The sequence below is a fragment of the Micropterus salmoides genome, unplaced genomic scaffold, assembly GCF_014851395.1.
Source record: "Micropterus salmoides isolate LMB-PRFRI ecotype aquatic unplaced genomic scaffold, ASM1485139v1 Ms_hic_scaffold_9, whole genome shotgun sequence".
NCBI lineage: Eukaryota > Metazoa > Chordata > Actinopteri > Centrarchiformes > Centrarchidae > Micropterus > Micropterus salmoides.
In genome coordinates this window covers 2,097,665-2,113,013 of record NW_024044681.1, presented here as the reverse complement: position 1 = coordinate 2,113,013, position 15,349 = coordinate 2,097,665, and positions in this window count along the sequence as shown.

Sequence of the window (15,349 nt, the reverse complement as noted above, 5' to 3'; positions counted from 1 at the left end):
TTCATCGAGACCGAGACAAGACCAAGACTTTTAGGGGCTGAGAGCAGTCGAGACCGAGACCGATGAACTGTGGAATGAGATCATAGGTAATTCTCAAATTAATCTGAAAGATCCACATTCGCATTAAGCACCCACATACAAACACAGTCGTTAAAGGTAACAACACATTTTTAATTAGGGTTATTGGTTGCATTTGAATACGTTTTACATCCAATCAAAGTTAGGATGTTAACAAATAAATCAGACAATGCAAAAGCAATTTCTGGTCTTGAAATAAAATCCAGAGTCCCCAATGTCCGAGACAAGACCATCAAAAAGTGGTCTTAAGACCAGACCAAGACCAAGAGTACTACAACACCAGTAATAATCAGCTGCTCTCTGTGTCTTGTGTTGCTGCTCTTGTTTGATTTTTGCCTAAATCAGCCAGAGGTTTAGCCATTATAAACCTATCTTTGTTGGCTAGCTCGCCACCCAAGTTTCAAGCAACATATTATGCTGCCGCTGTTGAGCCGGAGCAAAACCTGGAACTGGCTCAGCAGCCTCTATGGACGTAACGTTGGCTAATGGCAGAAGCGAAGAGGCCAAAGAGGACGCTGACGGAGGAAGCTAAGAAGAGAAAAAGAGAGAGACCGAGCGAGAGGCTGCCAGACGTTGGCGGGAGCTTCGTGAAATAAAGTCTGCAGGACAGACGGCGAGCTGGCCTTCTTTCTGTTGGACTGCTCAATCATATCGTTGCGTCTTGTGTCACACTTGCTAGGTGTTTGGTTGTTATCAAACTTGCTAGTTATTGAAATTATGTAATGATAAGAATGCACGTACAGCTGTCCGTATTTACCACAGTGCTGAATTACACTCAGTAGAGGCGCCAAATCACACGTTACATAATGTCCCTTTAAGGTTACAATTCAGTTTTGTATTTCAACATGGCAATATGTTGCTAAGTGCGTTTTTTACATTTTTAATGTAAAGAAAATGTTGATTCAAGAGTTGTTTCTGTAAATTGACAAACAACAAGAACCTGTACAGCTGCAAACATCTCTTTTACATTACATTCATTTAGCTGACAGTTTTATCCAAAGCCACACCATCGCTCTTCAGCTTATTTTTCTGCGGCTTGTCATGGCTAGCTCGCTACGTAGGAGCTTGGAAACAAGCCAACAGATCATCCAGGTTATCTGCACCTCTTTATGTAGAGGTTACGCTGAAAGTGTGTGCACCTGAAATGTTTGAAATAATCAGTAAAAGTGTTTTATTACACACGAGCCAACAGTCACCCATTCACAGACACTGACTGCAAAGTGCCAACTGAACACGCCACCTCCTGAGCCTTGCCGCCACACATTTATTACAGACAGGAATGTTAATAAGACCCAAGTTGTAAAAATCTGGAATTATCCTTTAAGCTTGATTTGAGTCCAGGGAACTTGAATACCTGCAGTTGGCAGCAGGTTTTTCTAAACATTAAGGCTGCTGCAGCCGTCGGTGCCCTCCTCTCTGCACATAATGACTCCCACTTCTCCGGTGTCCGAGGGACATATGGAGAAACGCTGAACAAGCTTCCTTCCTCTTCTTCCCTCACAAAAACGGTCAGTTTGTGCTTTCACTGCCCTTCCTTGAGACATTTTAAAACAATTTACTACCACAGAGTCACAACAAGGATGTGTTTAACTGCACTTGCGTATCTGTTACACACCGCACACGGCCTGGTATTACCATTATCATAAAAATGGCCTTGACACAACCTTCGCTAAACTTTCTGCAAACAGCACTGACCCATGTGAAGAGAAACTAAAGCATCAAACACTACAAGTGTTGAAAAATTAATAAAAACCCCATGAAACTAATGCTGATTGATTGGTTCTTCATCTGTCTTTAGAATAAAAAAAGAGGTAAATTCACAAGGTGATAACCGACACCGAGTCCCTTCGGTCAGCCTGAGTAAGAATCCATACTGAGACAAAACATAATGACTGTTAAATTGATGCTCTTGGGGAAAGTGCTGGAATACTCTGCTGAAAATGTAATTATGAAACTATCGGAGGAGTTTAGGACAATAAACCACTCTTGTGCTGTTGATAATAAATACCTTCAGTCTGTGCAGTTTGAGACTTGGACAAATTTACTGTCCTGGGGTCTCATTTATAAACGGTGCGTACGTACAAAACCAGGCTGGAAACGTGCGGACGCCACTTCCCAAGCAAAGGTTGTGATCTATAAAAAAAAACATGTGCGTCCTGGAAGTAAACTCTGAACCATGCGTACGCAAAAAAAGAGGAGAAATGAGAAACGGCGACTCACATGGCAGAAGGATGAAACGGTTTGAAATGAAGAGGCCTACTGCTATTTAAAATAAATCGAAATATTACAGGCTTAAAGCCTTTCTGAATAAACACACACCCGTTTGATTGATTTTCCCCAAAAGTGCATTAAAAAAACATAATTTGAGGATCAGAAACACAAACGGAGATTCTGTTTCTGCAAAAGAACACCTGAGATATGTTGTACAGTTTAATCAGTTTAATAAGCATGCAGCAATTTATTCTCATAAATAAGGTGAACAGGAGGACAAATTACATTTAAATTGATGCTGTTTTCAGTGCATCAGTCATTCGTCATCACATGTTCGTTGCCTTATTGAGCCAAACGCTGTGCGCCAGCGTGTGGATGTGATGCGCTGCTTGTAAAAACACGTTATGGAAAAATTACACTATTTTATTGTCACTTAGAACAAGTCATATTTCTTTTAACTTTTCGGCAGCCTCGTTAAGTGAGCGGACTGTTTATGTAGCCTAAATAAATGTTTAAACACAGGCGGAATGTATTTGGTTTAATCTCTTTTCGGGGAATCCAGATCAGTACCTGGGTCATCCCGCCTTGCGTCTGTGTGGCCCCGTCCAGCCAGTGACTACTACTCGGGAGGGAGGCCCCTTCCTGCAGATCGGTTATAAAGGGGTGCGTGAAAGTGCGTTTTTTACCCCCAAACAGCTTCAGCTTCACCAAAAGGAACGTCAGTGTCACTGAGTTAAATTTTGTTTTGTAGCTTTTCTGTCAGAATTCGCCTCCTTTTTTCTTCCTGCAGTCAGGATGTATTAATATTAATGAGCGGCGTTTCATTGACCATTTATAGGCAACTATGGGCGTTTGGAGGGTCGGATATGGAGCTCCTTCACATGCGCCGCATTTCAAGTTGATGAACGGTTTATAAGTTTTTATATATATAAGGTTTTATAAGTCTGAATATGTCTTGCCGTACGCCATTTTTGGCTTTTGGGCGCATGTACACTTTTAGTGAGGATTCTACGCACAGTTTTATAAATTAGACCCCTGGAGCGTAAAGGTAGAACAGGTAAAAACTAGACTCCACCCATCGAATCATACTCCAAAACAACAGGGGGAAGCAAATTGTTAGGCCATAACTGCTGCTAGTTAGCTCTGTTAGCTGTGCAGCAAACTATTAGCTAACTGAGTCCAGAATGAGCACCAGAACGCTCTGCGGCCTCCTAGTGAACACGGCCTGGGACCAAACACAGCTTCCTAGACCATCAGAGGCCAGCACCAACCTGGGATGAGTTCAATCTCAAAACGTTTTGCAACATTTCGCAGCGTTTTCGGACACGTTTCTTTGCAACGTTGTGCAACGTTCCGTAACGATCTTCGAGGTATGTTTTCTCCCGTTTAGTGAGCGTGTCACAGGTGTTATCCAGTCAGCAGAGATAAGTTTGTAAACACAGCGGTGTTAAAAAGGCAGCACCCTTGCGTACACACCAGGGTGTTTGAGGCACCACCGTTTCCGTTGAAAAGAAACGTTTTGCAACGTTTTGTCCGCACTAAACTCGCCGCAGGACTTGAAGACACGGCGGGTTCAGGCGGAGACAAGTCTTCATACCTACCCACAGGAACATCTCTTTTGAGTTTTTGAGACTTAGACAAATGAATATTGGATTGAGATTATAATAGGAGAAATGGAAGTAACAAATGAGATCTCATCATAGGATTCAGGATCATGAGTTCATTCATGTCGTGCTTATTGCTCCTAAAAAAGTCATTATGATAACTAGGGAGTTGTAAGAGAGCTTGACTGTATTGCATTATGGTCTATGCCTTGCTGTGTGCTTGTCCTGAGCGGGATTTGAACTCCGGTTCAAAGGGCGATGACAGATTACCAGCAATAAATACAATAAGTACAATACAGGATTTGAAATTCAGGGGAGTAAAACCCCCTAAAAAGAAAAAACTCAAGTACCTCAACATTTCACTTAAGTAAAAACAACTTTATCTTCCACCCCTAAGACGAAACTGAGACACATCTTGTAGCTTTTTTTCTGACCCCCATTCTGGAGACTTAAATTAGACTAATTTAAGATAATTTAGAGATCTCTTGTTTTGATCAGCGTATAGGTTTTTTTCTCCTGGGTTGAATTTGAAGAGAAAAAACCTTTGGTCTCACTTTAGTATTTGTGTCTAGGAGATATTAAAGAAACAACTATGAGATCTCTTCTTGGATTTTGCTTTCCTCTGGGTCACACCAGCGACCACCAGGCCACCGGACCTTAAGTCACGTTAAGTATCACAACGTTACCAACGTTTGGTTAGGTTTAGGAAAACGTTGAGGTTTGGGTTCAAGTAAAGTAAATGTGACAAAAGTCAATAACACTATTTAACTTAAAATAGCTCAACACTTGCTTGGTTTCACGTGGAACTCAAAAGACATCCTATGTGTAGCCGTCCACCCCGTCCACCTGCTTACACAGACTTTCTCACAATTTCTAATACGTCACTCCTCCTGTGCTTCTGTCGTACGGCCACTAGAGCTCACAGCCTCAAAAGCGTAAATATGGGATGTAATAGCGTGCTGCACACACGACCATATGGTTGTGTTTATGGTGAGGACGGGCTGACCTCAGACAAGAGAGGCGTCCAGCAGGAGGGAAGTTGGGCATCAGAGAGGCAGAATATTTTCACTTCTATCTCGCTCATTTAAGGATTTATTTGCACCAAACTATTATGTAAATGACCTAAAGTGGACTGAAGAACGAAATGATTTTACTCCTTCTGTTCCTTTTCTGCCTTTTCTCTTGTGTTTCTTTTGGGTTTGTTCTTCCAGCTGATTGGTGGGGATGTCCCTCTAACTAACATCAACAGAGTGACTGTTGGTGGAAACGAGGCCTGTTCTTTATGTGTTGAGCTTCCAGTCTGCAGTCAGGAAGTTGGACCGCTCCGTTCGGTTCAGGCGAGGACGCAGACCGGGGCTGCTGCTGGTTTTCAGTCCAAACGCAAACACCGCAAAGACAAACAGAGCCGGCGCTGGGTACGACACGCTGAGACGAGAAACAGCGATAAATAATTAGTCCGAGGCTGGACGGCAGGTAGATTGAAGACACGCCACTGCAAAGCGCTGCGTTTGTAGTTTCATTCCTTTTTACTTTAAATACTTTCCCAACTGAAACAAGAACCTGTGAGATTTACCTCCACGCCAAGTCTCCTGGCCTCCAGTCAGACAAAAAGGGCAGAACTTATATGATACAGGATGTTTGAGGCTGATACCGACACTGATATTTGGCTGTTTTAATGATGTATTGGCCGAACAAGGTTCCCCTACAAATGTATTATTCCAACACCTGCAGCCAACACATGTTTTGCGCAGGACTTTTAACAGGACGTGGCATATTTATTCTTGCTAACTTAACCGCAGAGCCCTAAACGTTCAAAAACAACGCTAACGGGTACACAGAGCGTGAAAAAGCGACGCCAAGGGCTCTTGACCCTGGGATGAGAACGGGTTGCAGCATCGTACCAAAAGAAGCCTGGCTGGCTCATTTACAGATGTGATCATGTATGTGAGTCTTGACTGCAACCCCATCCAACATCAGTTGACCTCACCACATTAATTAACATGATGTCCACATAGTTTTGGCCATGTAGGCCGCCTGCTGTGACCTTACTCACTGGCCAGACGTGAACCTCCCTCGCCTCCTGCAGATGATGGTGATCAGATTTTGAAAATGGTCAGACAGCAGAGTTATTCTGCCTCTTGCAGCCTCAGCTAATTCATATATTAAAATAGAAACTGAGTGCACTCGTCAATAATCGTGTTTCTTCTCTGCGTTTTATCCAGTCCACCTCCTGGCTGACTTATCGAGGAGGGGAAAAGGAGGACAGTGCATCAGTAAATCCTCACTAAGCTTCTTTCTTCAAGGCATTCATTTTTGGAGAGAAACTGACACAGAACTTCCATTACCATCTTGGCAGATAAAGCCCGCCAATAAAGAAGGAAATGAGACTAATTATTTCCTGAGTGGAAGTTTTTCTCTTTCCGTCGAGGCTGCAGGACTGAGAGCTCTGGAGAAACAGCCACCTGAGCTGAGTTGCTGATCCAGACGGCCTCCTGCGTCGCCTCGGCTGCAGGTAAACACCTCCTGTGTGGTGGAGGCGGTGACCTGGTGTCCATTTCTGCTCAGTCATCTCTTAACTTGCTGCCGAAGGGAAACCGGCACATCCTGCACCCAGAACCCAAAACTCAAGGTCTGCAACAAATTACAGGCTGACCAGAAAGGCAGCGGCCATTTTTACCCATCAAGAGTATATCCGGTGGAGGAAGAAGAGTTCACATCCTTTACATGAGTGTCAGCCACAAGGACACAAGTAGAGGAAGAAGGAAAGGATCTAAGGAGGGAAATAAGGACAGCATTAGTGTGGAATAAATACGGGAAGAGAGGAAGGAAAGAAGGATGAAATGAAGGATAAAGATGATAAAGTAGGAAGGAAAGAAAAAGTGAAGAGGACAGGAGGATCATAATTAAAAACAGAAGGAAACAAGGATGAGAAAAATAAAAGAAGGAAGGAAGCGAGGAAGGAATGAAGGATAGAAAGAACAAAAAGAAATGGAGGATGGAAGGAAAGAAGTAAAATAAGTCTTCAAACTCGTCAGGTCGGTGAAGTCTTTGTGGAAAAATTTATCTTGCGTTCGGTGGAGAAATGCACATTTCTCTCAGCTGATAATCATTTTTGTAGTTTTCCTTTTGAAAACTACACAGAATCAAACCGTGAATCTTTATTTAAAAAGCACCTGAGAACATAAACTGCATGAAGACACTGAAGTGACAGCAGGTCTTAAACAGAGACTTTAACACAACAGAGCGCTCTTATTCCCTCTCTCGCTTTTCTTTTTTATTATTTACAGGATTTTCCCTGCATGCATTGCCCTCATGAGGCGTTGTGGGGATTTCTCTGTATTTGGCTGCAGAGGCCGCCTGTCAACACGCCCCGTCAACAAAGCTCTGTTTCCATAGAGACACCTAAATAAGGGAAAAAAGAAATGCAAGCGACTGAGGCCAAATTGCATTTTCTTCTCCTCTCAAGTCAATTGGTATGAACAAGGGAGTTAGGTTAAAGGAGTTGATACTTTAAACATGTCATACACAGTTAAACAAAAAAAGCAGTCGCTGGCACCTGGCTGACAGAATGAGGGTTATTCACTGCTGAGATTTTGTCCATCTGAGGTCTCTCACCAGTTGAGACTTTGAGTAAGAAAACGTAAAAAATCAACAACTGGAATTGTAAATTGCTCCGTCACAGATGGTAACAGCATCAGTCTAATCACCTCGAGCGTCCAACGTGTAGCTTTGCAACAGGCAAAAAATAAATCCAAACAACAAGGATGGCATCAGGTCTGTATAAGCTCAACATTTTATTTACATTTATTTATGTAAAATAAAAAGAGGATTTTTATTTTTTTTTACCAGCAGGACTTTCAACACGTCTTCACATCCCAAAGCGTCCCCACAAACCACTCGGATCTCTGCTGACAGATGTGTGAAGCAACAAAGTACAAACACTTTGTTACTGTACTTAAGTAGGTTATTTCTAAACCAAAGCATGCAGCACCTGTGTGGAGCAGCAGTGAAAAGCCAACACATTGTCACTACCAACTCGTTATATATGAACGCTTGGTCAAGACCACTTAGCGGCACTTTTTAACTCCCCGGTTACCCCGTTTTTCAACTTTTAGGGCTCCACAGTCAAGTTAGCAACAATAAATATGCAACATCCGGTTAGACTTCCAAAATAAAAGTATATGTTGCACATTGTTAATGTTGTGAAATGTGGTTAAATCTAGGAATGGATCATGGTTTGGGTTAAAAATAACAACATTAGTTACGTTACTTACTTAACCTAAAAAAAACATTCAATATTGACTTTCTTTTTTCACACAGCAACACCGGCCTCCTGGTTGAAGGTTTGGTTTCTGGCCCTCCGTCCACCCCAACCACCTCCTTACTCACTGTTTTCTTTAATATGCTGCACCAGAGGTCGGCAAACAAGTCTGACTTTGGGCCAAATGTTTTTCAAGCCGTTACGTGGCGGGCCAGAACATTCTTTCAGTCAAATTATTTCAAATCGTTGGATACTCATGAACATGTTTAGCCAAAATCTTGACTCCCTTGTTAAACAAATTGATAAGGACACTTTTTACATGCTCGCAATAAAGCATGTGCCGCAGTGCGTGTGCGTCCCGGCATTCAATCCGCATTCATAAACCTGTGGACACTAATTTTCATTTCCCGGAGGAAATTCTGGGGAAACCAATCACACATCTACTGACGGCTTTTTTAAAGGTGCGTCAAGTAAGCCAGGGTCTCTTTCGAATGTCTTTCAAAACTTTTCAAAGTAAAAGCTCTCAAACTCAACATGAAGCATTGCTTCAAAAAACGTTCTTGTGTTTTATTTTGGAGGCACAATCAGGAAGTGATTATGTGAGTAACTGTATCATCATGACAGATCTATTTCAGCATCAGCCGCTATCAATTTATTCATTTTTTATTTTTCTGCTATCTAAGCAATTTGTCCGCAAGCCAGACATTATTACCACTGTCCTACACCAACCTTTAGCGTTAAAAAGTAACGCTAACAGGCTCCCTAGTGCTTTACAAACTGACGCCGATGGGTCCTGACCATGAGTCAATATGTGATGAATTGGGAGTGAGATCGTGTTGGAAGAGCAAATATAGCTGTTGAATGCATGACTGTCTACAACGAGGACCTGTAGCTTTGAGATTTCATTTAACTAAAGTTATAACCAGCTGATGCTACACCTGTGGACACCGTGATAGTAATGAGTCACACTCGTGCTGCGAGTCCAGCCATGTTGCGTGTTTCAGTTAGTTTCAGGTTTCCACCTGCTTGTCTCATCCTATCATACAGTCCCAAACGGGGTTCTGCGTCTGTCAGACGGTCTGAAGGGGAAACTGCCACAACAGCAGAGCAATAACGCAGGCTAACACCCCCCCCCCCGTCTGTAGTTTTACTTAAGAAGGAAGATTGATTACTTTTTCCACCACTGATGTAAATACATATTTCCTTTTTAATCTCTGGTGTGCTACAAGGAAGAAGGTCATTGCTTAAATGGTTTCTTTCAAATAAGTCATCTTTCGGAGTAAATCCTGTTTCTTCTCTGTTAAAGTATATTAGCTCTTAGCACAGCGTCTGACTTTTACCTCCAGTTTGTTTTGTGATCCAGCGCCTGTAAATGTTTTTGCATGAGCAGCACGTTGCTCCTCCTTGAAAGTCTGTGAAACAGATTCCCTAACTCCTTTTTAGTTTAGATTTTTCCTTCCCTTAACAAATATCATGTTGCCTGAGGCGCCTCTGGTCTGATGTGGTATAATTAGCTTTATGTTAGCATAGCGAAAAGGTCGAATTTGCTCCGGGCGATGCGGAAGATGCGTTTGTTGCGATATTCTCAGGTTCTAAGTTCCGATTTTTCTACTTGAGCGAGAAATTCACATGACGCTATGTTGTGGAAGGCTATCAGGGGTGAGATTGTCCCGACGTCAGCGACTGCTTCAGAGCGTTGTTTGGAGAGGACCAGGCAGAGCTGGCCGACAGAGAGCTGCTAAACTACGGGGAATTGTAAAAGAAAGAGCAGCGCTGCAGCTTTTGGACAAATAAACAGCCATAGTCGGTCTGGATTCTGCTCTGACAACTACGCCGTTTACTCGCGGGAGGAGCTCAGTTAACTTTATTAAATTAGCTTTTTACTTTAGTTTTTGGGATTAACAACGTTGATTTATCTTCACTCGCGCTTCCCAGCAGCTAGCTTCCTTGCACATCCGGTTCCACTGTTGTTGTTAGCGTCGGTTGGCACCCAGAGCTCTGCTGTACTACGACTTCATAATTATATAAAAACCAGACAAAATTGGACATTACTTGGAGAGAAGATGAAGAGAGAAGCTGAACTACCTGGTGAGTTCAGAAAATATGTCTGTAACTTTATTCCAGCTGTCGTCGTATTTTACTGTGAACAAGTTAGCATAGCATAGCCCTGATCGATCTGAACTCTGTTTAGGAAACAAACATTTAAAAAGTTGTTGTCCTGCTGACAGACCTGACAAAGCATCAGTTCATATGTTTAACATATCTGCATCATATTGTAGTTATTTCGGCATCAGTTTGATCCGTTTATTGCTATTAAATCCCAGTAGAATGTTTAGTATGGGCTCATACAGCTGTAGTATTTGTGGGTTGTTTATCTGCGTTGTCTGTGAACACTGCAGTTGTCCAGTGTTTAAAAACCCCTTTGAGGAAAGTGTTGTCACCAAAGTTAGATGGTCCAACAAACACTTTGTTTGAAGCATACTGAGGCCTTAAATAGGTCATAGATATGGGTGAAAATTAAACCATGTAAACCTGTTCTGGTACAACCCTTCAGTAAAATGATGACCCTGAATAAAAGTCCTTTAAGTGTGGTCTAGAGGTAAATCTATAAAGCTGAGTCTGAAGCTGTGTAAGAACCGATTGTTGGTATGTATGAGTGATGTTTGAGTTCGGCTGGGTGTGAAGTTGTTGCTCTCCTGCAGGGTACAAACCTGTGTGCTTGAACAGTTTAATAAAAAGGCCTGGTCTGTTGTTCTGTGCAGCAGGAAATGTGTTGTCTATTACAAACCACCTCCTGTAATTTGGCACCGGCTTAAATTAAGTTCCATCTGGAACGATGAGTTTTGTTCCCGGAGAGCACGGCTAATGTTTTATCACCCGCATTCCCCTGAACATTAACCCCTCCGACCCCAGCTCCAGATACACCTCGTCTCTTTTCCACCGCGTCGTTTCGGGGCCGAAATGTTCAAAGAGGAGACAGTAAAGTTGGAGCGACAGATTGAGGCCACACACAACTCTCATTTCCCAGTTTTCATTGACATGTTAGCAAGTTTTTATTTAAATAAAAGCCAGCAGCAGTCGAGTCAACCACTTCAGAGAGTTTTACTGAAATAACTTTCCCAATTGCACAGGATCTTAAATCTGAACTGGATTCAGATAGAGGTTGTGTTTTTTATTATTACTGTGGAGTAATTCTACAGAAGAGACAAGAAAGGAAACTTGAGGGGAGAGAAGACGGTTGATGAGGATCTTTATATGACACCCCAGACCACCAAGGGGTTTTTGTTTCTGGCCCCCGTTAGCTTTACAGGTACTAAGTCTCAAAAACTTGACTAGTTACAGGTACATTTGGTGGAGTGTTTTGGGGCCCTGGAGGTTTAAGGGGCTGATCAAGAACCGCAACATCTCCAAAAACGTTTTATGTTGTCCCACTCCCCTCGTTTCTTCTCATTTCTCTGTCGTTGGCTGCTTAAAAGACCAAACACACAAAACAGAAACAGTTTGGGTCGATACAGCATCAACACCTGGTTACGTTTACCAACCCGAGACAAGGGGTTGATATATCCCAGTAGTATCACTGTTATGGACCCAAACTAAAATGTGTTGTTATTCCAGTTCTTTTTAAACAAACCAAATAAGTTTTTTTATTGAATGGAATGTGCACACTAACAGTTTTAAGGAAAAACTTGAGCTTACTGTGCAACACTGGGCCAAAATAACCACATTTTAGTTTGGGTAAATAACCGTGATAGTGTAGTACAATATACAGTAAATGCAGTATATGCATGTTTACAAACACACACTCACACATCTGACTGTAATCCGCCAATCACCTCCAGCTCAGATACTCCCGGTTTCCTGAGACTCATCAGCAGATTATTCCTGTCCACATGCTGTTTGATACAGTTCTCCTCTAAGGACCAGGTTCAGACATGCAAGCTAACAAAATGACCTTCAAAACAAGACAACGTAAACAGTGACTTAACTTCATTATTTACAACCAAAAGTTATGTAAATACAGAGACTCAAATAAGTACCTGCCAAGAGGAAGTTACGGCAACTGAAATGTGGCGCCTGCACTTAGCTTCCTGCGACGGAGCTCTAACATTTCCTCTGAGGGAGAATATCTAACTGTAACATTAAAGTCATTATAATTGTAAACACATTGATGAAAGAACATTTTAACACAATTCAGTAATGCTTGATGAAGAAAGAAAACCAAAACAGCAGCGTCTCTGTGAGCCCCTTTCCTCTCATGCATCTTTTGAAAAATCTTGACAAATAATTGAGTTAACAACTGTACACATTAAACTGCAGCGATGAACTGTTCATACCACATTGCAACACGTAATAATAATCTGTGATATGTGCTCCTTTCTCAACATTTACTTCTCTACAATTACTTTACGATGGGTAAATGAGGTTTGCTTGGAGTATGATGCTCAAGATAACCTTATGTTCTTCATGTTTATTTAAGCATTTATCATTCCCAAGGTATAAGACAATGCTGAGAAGTACCATCCTAGTTATCTCACCCCTACACTTAATTTTCTTCTGAGTGACTTTTTGGCGACATTTTGCCTCATCTTGCAAGAATTCGCCACATTTTGTACATAAAATAGTCGCATGAGCATAAAAAAAAGTTCCCAGTCTAATTTTCCCCAAACAATTTTCAGTTATTTAGACGGGAACAATTTAAACTCAAATGTTCACTTACTCGCTTTCTTTGGGAGTTTTCACGACATCATACAGCTGCAGCTCCTCTTTTCACCCTGTGTTGAAGGCTTCGTTTTAGCTATGGAGTGATACATCTTGTCTCTAAATGATCTTTGTTGGGAGCTGCACATGCTCAGTTCCTAGTTAAGGACTACTAGCCAATCAGAAGCAGAGAAGGGCGGGTCAGCGAGAAGCATGTAAACGGCTCGGGTTCAGCTGTACGTGTTGCCGACCGGCTCGGCAACACGGACTGGAGCGAGAGTTTCAGAGCGGTGAGTTATTAATCTGTATCCATAAAGTTTTAACTGAGCTCTGTCTCTACATCACAGGAACAACTTTCTGTCCACTGACTGCCTGGAGGGTAGCTAGTGTTTGGAAGGGAGAGGAGAGCTGTGTGCTGCAGCTCGCCGTTTCTGAGGGCGTGTCGGAGTAGCCGCTTGGCGAGCATTGTGACACGGATTTACTTGTGACATCACAAGAAAGCGGAAGTAAAGGCTGGACTACAAACAAGCTGTTTTCAAGCGGTTCAGAGCAGAGTTTTCTGTAGGAGATGGGAACTCCCTTTGGGCTGGACTTTGGGTTAAAAAGCAGAATACCTCCTCTCTAAGTAAGATTCCAAGCTGCAGGGAGCACAACATGTTCAGTTCACTGTTCACTGTGAACTGTGTAGGGAAGAAGGGAACGACGGTTCATCAGTTTGCAGGAAGTTGACAAGAAAGATTACCCATCAGCCTTTGCACCTCACGGGAGCGGCAAAAACGTTACGTTACGTTACCAGGGTAAAACACGAACTTCACTTCTGACTGGCTGGTAGGGAAACTCAGCTATTTAACCTCTGAGGGGTCGTTAATACAATTGATACCGCTGGTTCGTTAGTTCTCGTGGCTGGTGTAACAACAGTTGTGACGGTCATTGTAGACAAGTCTGAAAGGCGTGTCGTTCAGACAGAAATAGCTGAGTTTCCCCTTCCATCTCTTCCCAGGAGACTGAGGCCTCTTGTAACAATGCCAATGATGGTTGTTCAGACCTTGCCTTGGGTGACTTCAACAACCATAACGGCTAACGAACCGCGCTGTATCCATCACCTTCACAACGATCCCGCAGAACTGAAGAAGTCTCTCGGATGAGAGACGAAATGTCCAGTTGCCCTTGAATTGAACCTTCCTTTGGATAACTATGACCTGGATAACTGAGAACCTTCACAGACATTTTACAGCCTGCACTTAGTTAATCACTCAAAGCTTGTAAGTAGATTTTGAGTCGAGATCATTATTAATTGTCCAAACATCAAGCAGCAGCACGCCTGTTTGAATGTTGATGCATGTTGAGACAAACATTCTTTTACTTAAACATCGGATTTGGCGGTCTGCTAGGGCTCGGCAGAGACATCCCACACAGCAGGCCCCGAAGTGACTAATGTCTTCCACAGCTAAGAAATTATCACCAAAATCCTCTTGTCTTGTGGGCTGAGGGGGTGGGGGTGGGGTGGGGTGGGGTGGTGGTGATTGTGTTGTTTTTAAACGCCGTCCTGAGCTGAAGTCGACGCCACCAGACCGCCGTCTGCCAGGGGATTTTCAGACCAGAGGGAGACGCTCGGCTCGACTACTCCTTCTCTCTTTTTACTGTGCGGTCGAGTAATTCGATCCACGTCTCAGGAACAAGACAAGGGCTAATAAGTGGAGGCTGTACAGTAGCACCTACTGTAAGTTTACGGCCTCTCTGCTCTCTGCTGTACCAGATCCAGATGTTTGGTGAAGTCTGGATAAATATAGACTCTGTCAGGAGCTGTGAAGTCCCCGGCTACATTCTGTAAACATTTTCCTTACCATAATTTGAATTTTATTATAAACTTACAGTCTAACAAGCCAGTGAAAAAGCAGCCACGTTCAGCAATAAACAAGAGAGCGGCTACTGAACATGAAGACACAAGTGCTTTCAGCTCAGCAGGCAGTTTGCTTTTCAGACTGAAAGCTGTAAATGTGCCCCACAGAGAGTACAAGTACTCCGGTCCACTCCTCTGCAGCCATTACACGGAGGAAAACAGCTTTTAGTAGGAATATGTACTCAAGTATCCAGAATAAAAGTAGGCTACTGATAATAGAGAGTAGTTTGAGTGTCTGTTGTATTCAGATCAGTTTAAATGTGGACAAAAGTACTGGGACACCTACACATTACGTTTATGACATCCCAGTCTAAAGCATAGGCATTAATATGGAGTTGGTTCCCCCTTCGTAGCTGCAAGATGATGAGTCTGTCTGTGTGAATATTTCAATTGAATAAGCTTTATTGATGTGAATGTTGCAATCATGACCATTCAGCTTAGCAATAACAAGTTTCAAAAATAACAAATACAGATAGAATGTGAACTGCAAACGCGACAAGCAAGCTTAGCAAGCCAGTCGAGTTCTTTACACCAAACTGGGAAAACCATTTCTTTATGGAGCTGGCTTTGTGCACATAATCAAACTACTGTCTAAAA